We start from the raw sequence: 10,829 nt of genomic DNA, 5'->3' as shown, positions 1-10,829 counted from the left end.
CTGAGCACTGCTCCTGCCAACATTACGTACGAGGTTTGGGTGAAAGGCCTGTTTCCAGTTCTCCTGGAGGGAGAGCCGGCCATGGAACCGCTGGGCCCATGGTGGCTTCCGGCTGGACTTTCTGAGGAACTGCCCCCGGCTGCAGGACTTTAAAAACTTCTCAGGTATTTAACTGTGCAGCTAATGAGAGTCGCTGACAATCTTGAGTGCGACGTATCCCGCACACCGTGATAGAGTCACCGGGTCCTTGCTACAATCCCCTGCGTAACTACTATGGTGCCTGGAAGGCGGGTCAGGGAATGACAGGATGGGTAGGTAGATGGAGATGGGTAGACGGACGGATGGACACACAGATTGGTCTATGGATGGACGGACGGATGGATAGACAGACAGATGGACAGAGAGATGCTAGATGCCCAGGCCCTGCCCTGGGGACCGGGGGCCAGCACGTCAGAGGTGAAGCTCGCAGGCAGTTTGTATAATCGGGTCGGTCCTAGAAGCACGATGTCACCCTCCTGTCCAACATGGCGTCCCTCAAGATGAACGTGCTCACTGTATTTAGCCGTTTCCCACCCACAGACGTTCACGCTGCTTCGGTTTCCGAGCTTTGGTTTCCCCATGACAGTGTGCCACATGGCTTCTTCCTTGAGCCCGGGTACGGCTGATTCCCGCAGAGAGCCGAGACGTGGAACCCCGAGGGGCCTCCCTGCGGTGGAGGGCTCCCAGGACCGGTGCCGGGCTCTGAGCTGGGCCGTGACAGAGACCCAGGTGCGGGAGAGCGACAGCGAGGGGCCGGGGTGGGAGGGTGGCTCGGGGGTCAGTGCGCTGCAGGGTCTCTACCAGGGCCGGGATCCAGATGAGGAGAATGTGTGCAAAATTGAGGGCGGCACCAAAAACTCAGTAATCGAGAGGAATAACACATTGTTGCATTTTGCTTTAATTAAAAAAAATTTTTTTTAAAGATTTTATTTATTCATTTGAGAGAAAGAACAGAGGGAGAGTCAGAGGGAGAAGCACACTCCCCGCCGAGCAGGAAGCCCGATGTGGGGACGGATCCCAGGGCCCTGAGATCGTGACCTGAGCCGAAAGTAGGCCCGTAACCGGCTGAGCCCCCAGCCGCTCCGCTTTAATTAAAATTGTTATTGAGACCATTGCGGATTCACTGCAGCTGTAGGAAGTAATCAAGGGATTGAAGAGTGTGCTTTTGACACAAAAAGCATCACCCCAGCCCGTGCTTGCCCGTTGTGCAAGCACATGCGTGGGCATACGTGTCTGCACGTGCGTGTGTGAAATTCTACAGCTTTATCTTCTCTGTGGGTTTCTGCAGCCACCACCCATGTTGAGGCAGAACGTTCCCAACGCCCTTTTGTGACTTTCCCCTTGTTCTTTTATCAGCACACCGCCTCCCTCCCTGAGCCCTGGCGGCCGCTAATTAATGTGTTCTCCGTTTCTAAAACTTGTCATTCCAAAAATATTGTATAAATGGGATCATGCAGTAGGTGACCATTCAGGACCGCTCTTCCCTTCTGCATGACGGGCTGAGGGTCCCCAAGTTGGTGGGTGCGCGTCCCAGAGCTTCCTGCTGTGGGCTGCTGAGCAGCGCGGCGCGGTGCGGACGGACCAGCGTGTGTACCCCACAGGGAAGGGCAGCGGGGCCGAGGCCTCCAGCGACTGTGGGCACTCGGACGCAGGTGTTGTGTGAACAAGTCTTCAGGAGAGCACTTGCTGAGTCGCATGGTAGTCGCCCGTTGAGTTTTTAAAGAAGTTGCCAATACTACTGCAATGCAAGATTTTAGAGGATCAAAATCAATAGAAACATTCCACAGTGACCAGGGTATGCAGTTTTAAACAGAGACAGGGCTGGGGTGAGGGAGCAAGGTGCTCCGTCTCAGGGCTGTGTGAGGGTAGGGTCGCCTCTGCGCTAGGCCCCTGCTGCGGAGCCCTGAGCCGACCTGAGCAGCCGGCCTTGCGCCTCTGCTTTTTCATCTGTAGGAGGGGCTGACCGCGTGTCCACCTGTCGTATTGCTGGGAAGAGAGGGTTGTCAGACACGTGGCCCAGGGCCAAGCCAACTGGGGGGGGTCCCTTCATGGGACCTTCCCTGTTCTCCACCTGCCACCTCCCAGGGACAGCCCTCTGCTTTTCCAGTCCAGCAGCTAGGGGTCTCCTCAGAGCCTTGGGTCTGATCTCCCTGGACGGCCCTGCTGATGCCCATAGACCAGCCCCTCTGTGGCGAGTCCTCCCCCTGCATCGCGCGAAGCTCCTTAGAGCAGCCCTTCTTGGCTGCAGAGAGGTCAGGCCCTTTCTCAGGCTCGCGTGGCTACTTCCTCTTGGTTAGCAGGGTAACCTCAGGACGCAGTCCCCCAGCCCCACCACCTGGCACATGGTGGGTGCTCCCGAGGACATCCCACCCGGGGAAGATTTGGTCTGTTATTGAAGAAAGAACGTAAGAAACGGTCCCCAAATGGAAGGACGCGTGTGTCCACAGAGGAAGGCCCTTGAGGGCCAGAGCAGTGACATGAGCAAAGCCCCATGTCTGGACATCTTGGGGCAACGTTTCCAAGGACCTGGAATCAGGAGGCAATCCTGGGAAGCTTCCAAAAAGAAAGGAAGAGGTCCTAGGTGGGGGATCAGGACTTCTCCCCAGGGGTTCTGGAGCAAAGTCTCGCATTCTCGAGACCATGGTTTCCAACCTGGGAGTGTCTCCCCAGCTGCTCGTCAGCTCGGCGTTAGGACCGGAACGCACTTCCGAGGTAGGAGGCGGCTTCCTGGGCAAGCGGCGGCGTCTGTGTTCCAACAAAGAGGGCGTCAGTCGGGAGCAGAAGGCTAGGCTCCAGGACAGGGGTCCCCACCTAGGATGGAAGTGAGGGTGTAGGGAGGTGACGCCAGGGGTGGGAGCCACCAGCTGCAAGGGCCGGTCTCAGGGGTGCACTCGAGTGGATTGAGAAGGGGTGTAGACAATTGCAGGCAGGTTTGGGCGGTATTTGCTGATAGGAAGACAAAAGACAATAATTTGTTTCCGGGTGTCCAAAAGTTGTGCAAAAAGGGGGAAAAAAATCTTAGCACATTCCCAAGCTCACCTCTGAATAGTGTTGGTTTTCTTGTTTTAGAGACTGTTTTAGGTTCACAGCAAAACTGAGTGAAAGTACAGAGGTTTCCCGCGTGCCCGCTGCCCCCACACGCACGGCCTCCCCGTCGTCCACATCACTGACCGGAATGGTGTAGGTCGCACAAGGATGAGCCTACACGGACACGCCGTCATCACCCAAAGTCCGTGGTTCACCCCCGGGTCACTCTGGGCGCCGTGCGCTCTGCGGGCGTGGACAGACGCATCGTGACGTGCGTCCAGCTTTAGAGCGTCACACGGAGTAGTCTCCCTGCCCTGAAGTCCCCCACTGCCCTCACCCCACCTCCCGCCACCCCAGCGACCACTGGTCTCCTTACGTCTCCGTCCCTGTGCCTTTTCCGGAAGGTCGCAGAGTTGGAATCCCACAGCGTGTGGCCTTCTCAGATGGGCTTCCTTCACCGAGTGACAAGCGTCTGGTTTCCTCCCTGTCTTCTCAGGGCTTGAGAGCTCATGTCTTGTCAGCCCTGAATCCTATCCCATCGTCTGGACGGACCACGGTGTAGTTGTCCATCGCAGGCTGAAGGACGCCTTGGTCGCTTCCAAGTTTTATCAACTGTGAGTAAAGCCGCTTTAAACACCCGTGCGCAGGTTTTGTGTGGACGTGAGGTTTTAACTCTTTTAGATAAATACCACGGTGCATGATTGCTGGATCGTATGGTGAGAGTATGTTTAGTTTTGCAGCAAAACACCAAACTGCCTTCCGAAGAGGCTGCGCCATGTTGCCTTCCCGCCCACAACGCATGAGAATCCCTGCTGCCCCGCGTCCTGGCCCGTGTTCGGTGTCGTCGGCCTTGTGGGTTTGGGTCCTTCTGATGGGTGTGCAGACGTCTCGCCGCCATTGTCATGGGCATTTCGCTGATGACACGGGACGAGGAGCGTGTGTTCGGGTGCTCGTCTGTGCGTCTTCTGTGGCGAGGGGCCCGTTCGGGTCTTGGGCCCATGTTTTAATTGGGTTGTTTGTGTTTTTGTATTTTGGATGACTGTCCTTTATCGGATGTTTCTTTGGCGAATGTTTTCTTCCAGTCTGTGGCTTGTCTTCTCACTCTCGTGGTGTCGTCTTTTGGAGAGCAGACGTGAATTCTCACGTGCTCCAGCTTGTCAGCTTTCTCTTTCACGGATCCTGACGTGGTGTTGTGGTCACTTGGATTTCCTCCTGGGTTATCACCTAGGAGTTGATAGTTTGCACTTTACGTTTAAGTCTGTGACCCACTTGGAGTGAATTTTCGTGAAGGGTGTGAGACTGCGTCTAGATTTGTTTTTCTGCAGGTGGACGCCCGGTGGGCTCGGCACCGATTACGGAAGAGCCGGTCTCTGCTCCATTGCGCTGCCTTCTCTCCTTTGTCAAACATCAGTTGACTGTATTCCTGGGGCCTGTTTCGGGGCTCTGCTCTGCCCCACTGGTCTGTCAGTCTCTTCTTCTGTGGGACACACGGGCGTGATTGCTGTGGCTTTGCCGGAAGTCTCGACGTCGGGTAGTCACCCTCCAGCTCTGTTCTGTACTGCGTTGGCCGCTCTGGGTCTTTTGCCTTCTCTCCGTGAGAACTTTAGGGGCCGTTTGTCCATATCCATGAAATAACTTGCCGGGAGTTTGAGTGGGACGGCAGTGAATCTCCCACTGTCCCAAAACAGACTTCCCCGGCGGCAGGGCGAGGGCCCTGGGGAGGGGGCAGAGGGGCCGGGAGCCATCCCCCTACCTCTGTAGCCCCAGCTTCCTTTCTGGGACAATGGGGGCTCCCAGCCCACCACGTGCCCTCCTAAGACTATTTTATTTGTTGCCATTTTGTGGCTGAAAAGGGCCCAGACCCCTCAGCCTATCGGCCAGGCGGGACATGGCCTTAGGGAGGGGGTTTGTCAGCAAAGGCCATCTTGCCCCTGAGCACAGTGTCCTGGTCACTTGGGCTGCGACGCTCACCTCAAGACCCCGCCCAGAGCAGGGCCAGCAGTTCTGGGCCTCCTCGTCGGACTCCAGGAAGCTGAAAACTTGTTTTTCTGCTTACTTGTCCCAGGATATAAACAGCGTCGACGGCCAATGGCAGCACTCCCAGGCCCTGCATGTGTGCACAGGACGGCCCTCTGGCTTCCTGAGCTGCGGGGATTTATGCAAGCGCGTAATGGGGATTGTTAATCACCGCAGGTCGGGAGAACTCCATCCATGATTCTAGGAGGGGAGGAGGGGGTGAGGAGGTGTCCGTGACAGGAGTGATCCCAGCCTTGAGCTGGCTGTCTGTCGGCACATCACAGATAATAAAACTGCATCTTCCTGCGGGGCACGGGCAGAGTGTGTCAACCCGAGATGCTGCAGCTGACGCCTCGTGGCCAGGAGCGTCCCGTCAGAAAGCCAAGGTCCATGCACCACGCATCCCGCACACATCATAAAGATATAGTAATGGTACGCGTGTCTTTAGAGAAATACTAATATTGTTGCTTTATGGGAAGTAAGAGTTGAAAATATTAAAAGTCAGAATTTTATTGCCAAAAAGGAAGTTAAATGATGAGGATGTGGGAAGGGAGATCCAAATATCTCTTGCCATCGGTCCCAGCGTCCTGGAGGCGGGAGGGTGGGAGGCCACCTGGGTGGACCTGCGGGCTGGCGAGGAGCCGCCTCCTACTCGGGAACGGCCCGAAGATGCCCAGAGAGGCCAGAGAGTCGCAGACCAGGGAGAGGGGCTGAACGTGCCCGGGGCGGGGGCACGGCGGCGCCAACCTGGCCTCCAGTGAGCACAGGGTCTCCTGGCTCTGGACAAGGGCAGGGATGTCCCGACGGCTTGCTTTCACTCCAGATCTTTCCAGAAGGAAATGCTTCTGGCTACCATGGGCTCCTTGTTGGGTGGTAATGCACCATGGGGCAGGATTTAAGTCTTTATTTTATGGATCAGCTTGAACAACCCGATGAAAGGAGCAAATCAAGGGGCCAGGGAAGCTACTGGGGATGGGCAGGGTACCAGGTGGGTTCCTGGCAGTCCCCCAGCCCCCCGGCTCCGGGAGTTGTCCCCGTGGGTGCGGAGGGACCAGTGATGGGTGTGTCTGGCTGTGGCTGACGTTCCCCCCCAGCCCCCTCGGGGTCTGCCAGGGACAGAGTCCTGAGCTCTGAGCACGGCTCTCCGGGCCCTGGCGGGAAGGCCTCCCCCATGTGTGCCCTGGGACCCCGCACACCCAGGTTAGGATCTTCCAAAATTTTGCTGAGGTTTATTTCTTTTTTTAAAGGTGAGGTTCCCATGATTTGAAATGAACCATTGTGGAGTGAACGACTGAGTGGCGTTTAGCGCCTTCACGGTGGTGTCAACCGCGGTGTGTCGCGCCTACACACTTTCATCACCCGGAAGGAGCCCCGCGCCCCATGAGCAGCTGCTGCCCGTCCTCCGGCCCCAACTGGCCTGCTCTGGACGCTGCCGGTAGATGGAGTCCCACGTGTGGCCTTGGCTCTGGCTTCTCACCCTGGGCAGCACGTGTCTGAGGCTCGTCCACGGGGTGACCGTGCCGCGTCCCCTCTTGCAGCCGAGGCGCGCTCCAGGGTGTGCGTGGCGCACCGTGATTCCGGCCGGGGCTGCTGTAGGGCTCGGACGCGTGGAGCCCAGAGCCTGCTCTCAACCCTTCTGCGTATTTTGCTCCAGAGGGAGACACATTTCCTTCCCAGTCCTCGGAGCTCCCGACTAGCCGCCGCTGCGGTGGAGCTTGGCCTGGCGGCCCGCGGTTCATGCAGCGGCACACTTGATGGGAAGCGTTCGGTTTGAAGCCCTTTGGACCCTTCCCTCTCCTCGCCGCTCCTTCCCCCTCCCGCCACGCAGCCCGCTCTGGTGACCGGGGTCTCTTGCAGCGCCCTTGAGCCTACCATGTGCAGCCTCCCGGCCAGAGTGATGTGTGCGAGGGCCGTCCACCCGCGGCGGTCCCTCCCTCTCGCACGACCACTCCCCGCGCTGTGCCTTCCACGTCCTTTGGGAGCAGCATGTCTTGGCCTCTGCACCCCACGTGACATGCAATGACTAATACATTTGAAATGACAGCAAGTAGCCATTCACACCTTTCTGTTCTGCCAGAAAGGATGGCCCGGGAGGGCAGAAACCGTGGCTGGCCTGCTGCCCTGGTGGCAGGGGGGCAGGAGTGAGCTGGGGGCCTTGCTGGTGCTGCCCGCTGGACTCTCCGTGCCCGGATCGGAGCCCACCGCCCTGAGGGACACCCCGCCCGGCCCCAGCACCTGTGCAGAGCACCAGGGAGGCAGCCAGGTGTCTACCTCCAAAGAAAGCCCCAGCCAGTGGGATTGTGAGTGGACACTTCAGGGTCTGTGAGGACATGCAGGACAGTGTCCCCACCCCAAGACAGGGGCTGGAGGCCAGTGCATGGAGAGCCCCTCCAAATCTTCAGTAATGCCTCCCACAGGGAGAAAGAGCTCCTCCCTGGCCTTTTGCTTTAGGGTGGCGGTGGGCGGATGCCTTCCTCCCTACCTGACACAGGTGGGTCACTAGGTGGCCCGGGGCATGGCTCCCTGACTGTGAGCAGTGGTGAGAGCCCCAGAGCGGAGGCTGGGAGGCTGCAGACGGGCCCTGGGACCCTCCCTTGCCCAGGGAGGTGTGGCCCCGGGGCTGAGGCCTGTGTGGTCCGTTACGTCCCATGTTGCTTTCCCAAACACGCACAGTTACATAAACGATGATAACACTTCATAAACATTTTTCTAACATGCGGAATGTTTGACATGAATTTCAGCTATTTTAGAACTAATAAACAATTGTCAATGTCACGGTCGACATGGAGCAGAAGCCACAGCGCTTTATGGAAGATCAAAGGCGCGAGCAAAGGTCTCGTCTTTAAAGAAAAAGAGAGGATGGGAGGGAAGCACACCCTGGTCCAGAAGGCAGGGGCTCTGTGGCTCTGGGCAGTTGGCGGGATCCTTGGGCCTGGGCTGGCGGGCAGGGGCCCTCGGAGTCCAGAGGTGCTGGGCCCCGTCCCGAGGCGCCGGCTCCCTCGGGCTCAGCCGACCAGGTCCTCTGTTCGGAGGTGCCTCTAACGGCTCACCACACTGACATCCGTGCCTGTCCCAGCGAGGGCTTTCTGGGGCGGGCTCTGCCTTGGTCAGTGTGCGCCAGCAAGCTGCCAGGCAGCTCACAAGCTGCCCGGCCTCAGAGCCCAGGGCTGGCGCCAGAGTGCCGGCCTGCAGAGGCCAAGCCACCGCCCCAGCGGGCTGTGCCACGGGCTTGCCTCAAAGATGTGCTCCATCTGTGTGCGGCCCAGGGCAGCCCTGGGAGTCAGGACACCTGAGTGCAGGAGGTCCCAGTCGGCCACCGGCCCAATGGGCCTGAGGGCTGCTGCTGTGGTCTTCCCATGTGTCATGTGGGTGTCATTGTGGCACTGCTGGGGCTGGGTGCTGCTCAGGACGTGTCGATGATGCTCAGAGGACCCTGAGCCAGAGCGAGGCAGCTGCCCTTGTAGGGCAGGGATGCTCCGAGCCGAGGGAGCAGAGGGGACCCCAGGTGACCGTGCAGGAACAGGTGTGTGGGGGTTGCCCAGAAACAGAGACCCCACACTTATGGGGGCAACGTAATAGGGACAGATGCATCACCTGTTTTCCTGTGAGCCCCAGGGAGAAGTGGACAGGCCCTTCTCACCCTCTATGTCCACGAAGTCAGGGCTGGGCTGAAAGAATGCCTGCACAAAGGAGGGAAGGAGGCTCTACCTGCCTGGCTGCTGGCTCTCAGCCACTTCCCTGAGTGCTCCTGGCCCCAGGGACCCTGCCCCAGCTGCAGTGACTTGTGGGTTCAGGGTCCCATTTGTACCTGAAGTGGTCCCAAAGGCTGCATCCTCCCAGCATGTATGTCTTCTGTCCTACTTCCCAGAGGCCAGTGAGAGGGTTTCACAGGCAGTCCGTGGCCACTTCCCACGGGCACAGCGTGTCCCCCTGAAGTCTGTCCCAACCCTGAAGACTGTGTCCCTCTCTCCTCCGAATTCTGCACAGCCCCGCCTTTACTCAGAGAGGCAGAGTCTTCCCAGAGGCTGGCAAGGCGCCGTGACCTGGGCCGCGCCCTCTGTGCTCTCCTCTAGCCTCCTGGCTCCCTCTTCCCCGCCCCTGCCTCAGGGCCTTTGCACCAGTTGTCTGCTTTTCTCATTTTCTTCTTCACACATTCTTCTGTCCTGCCCTCACTCAAATATCCACTCCAGGAGGGGAGGGGCTGGCCGCCTTCGCAGATGCCTCTGAAGAACCTCAATGGGACTGGCCTGTGTTGTGGGGTGAACTGTGTCCCCCAAAAGATATGTTGAAGTCCTAACTCCCAGAACATATGAGTGTGGTCTCATTTGGAAGTAGGGTCTTTGCAGATGTGGTCACGTTAAGATGAGGTCACTAAGGTGGGCCCTGATCCGACGGCCAGTGTCCTCCTCAAGGTCACATCCCGGGGCCAAGGGAGGATGGAGGCAGGGTTGGGAGGGATGCGGCCACAAGCCCAGGGATGCCTGGGGCCTCCAGGACCTGGGGGGGTGGGCAGGACGGACCCTCCCCCTGGAGGCTCCCTCTGGAGGCACCCGATTTCAGACTTCCCGCCTCCAGAACTGGAAGGGCATAGATTTCTGTTGCTGCTTCCCCAGGAGACTAACAGCACATCCTCAACGATGAGAAAATATTTCAGAGTGAACTAATAGTTGAGGAAATGCAGAATTCCTTACTGTGACATCCGCCTCTGCCAGTGACGGTCCCAGGTAACCTCGGGGCCGGAGGCTTCCCAAGTTGTGCTCCCTCGGGGACAGGCTGTGTGCCCTCCGTGGCCCGGCTGGCTCTCGCCACCCCACTCCCCACCCAGCCTAGCACCCTGCACCCTCCTTCTCCCTGACTCTCCCCTTGAGCCTGGGGCGGGTGGGGGCAAGGTGGAGGCGAGGAGCCAGCCCAGCCCATTTCCAGGGTCCCAGGGCTGGGACAATTTGATCTTCACACGTGGAGCCCACAATTACCCAGGAGAGTGACAAACCGGTTTGTAGCCTGGCTGGGGAATTCAGAGAGAATGTCCCGGTAAGTGTAGCCCCTGCTTCGGCCTTCTGTTACTGTGGGGAGGACCCTGCTGGTCACTGCTGGCCTCGCCTGCCAGTCCCACTGGCTGTCTGGTGGCCCCATGCACCTGAGGGCTCATCTGGGAGGGACCTCGGAGGGAGGCGTGGGGCTGCTGGTGGGAGCGGGACGCCCTAGGGATCACCCTTCTCTCTGTGGCACCCTGGATTCTGCCTGGGCCTCCCCCCCCAGGGTCAGTAGCACAGGAGCTCCCACTCACGTGCGTCGCACCCACGCCGGCTGGAGCCAAGTAGAGGGTGTAGTGGGGGCGCACATCACTCCGAGCCCTGGTGTGTGGGATACCGCTGCTGGGAAGGCAAATGGGCTGCGTGGCCTGGCCACCAGCCTCCACTCCATCCCTCTAGAACCTCATCTGTGCCTCGGCCTCAGAACGCAGACCCTGGGAGCGGCCGTCTGAGGAGGGCCTCATTCGGCAGTTTGGTTTTTTGCATGAAGTGGACTGTCCCGAGGACTTCCTCGTGTGGGGAGCCCATGGCCGTGCTCGCTTTCCAGCCCCTCCAACCATAGCCTTGGGGGGCTGCCAATCTCTGCAATAATAGGCAGAGCTGTGATAATCAGAGGCACAGAGAGGTTAAGTGACTTGCCCAAGGCCACACAGCTAGGATGTGCAGAGCTGGGGTGTGGCCTGGGTCCCGGCTCCTACCCAGCCTGCACCTGTC

General features: G+C 58.9%; 1 long non-coding RNA gene across 2 annotated transcripts; it reads left to right on the top strand.

Annotated features, from left to right (window-relative positions):
- Positions 1–2,901: 2,901 nt before the first annotated feature.
- On the top strand, positions 2,902–7,876 carry LOC112817783 (uncharacterized). Of its 2 annotated transcripts, none has more exons than XR_003206468.1 (4): positions 2,902–3,680; positions 5,132–5,259; positions 5,367–5,514; positions 6,330–7,876. It is a non-coding gene; the product is annotated as an uncharacterized lncRNA (long non-coding RNA). The 2 variants fall into 2 exon arrangements; XR_003206469.2 differs by lacking the exon at positions 2,902–3,680 and adding an exon at positions 4,299–4,597.
- Positions 7,877–10,829: the final 2,953 nt, after the last annotated feature.

The sequence above is a fragment of the Callorhinus ursinus genome, unplaced genomic scaffold (genome assembly GCF_003265705.2).
Source record: "Callorhinus ursinus isolate GAN/ISIS: 27379988/994484 unplaced genomic scaffold, GSC_fseal_2.0 scaffold89, whole genome shotgun sequence".
In the NCBI taxonomy this organism is placed as follows: domain Eukaryota; kingdom Metazoa; phylum Chordata; class Mammalia; order Carnivora; family Otariidae; genus Callorhinus; species Callorhinus ursinus.
The sequence above is the reverse complement of the archived record's forward strand: the minus strand, read 5'-3'. Positions and strand labels throughout refer to the sequence as shown.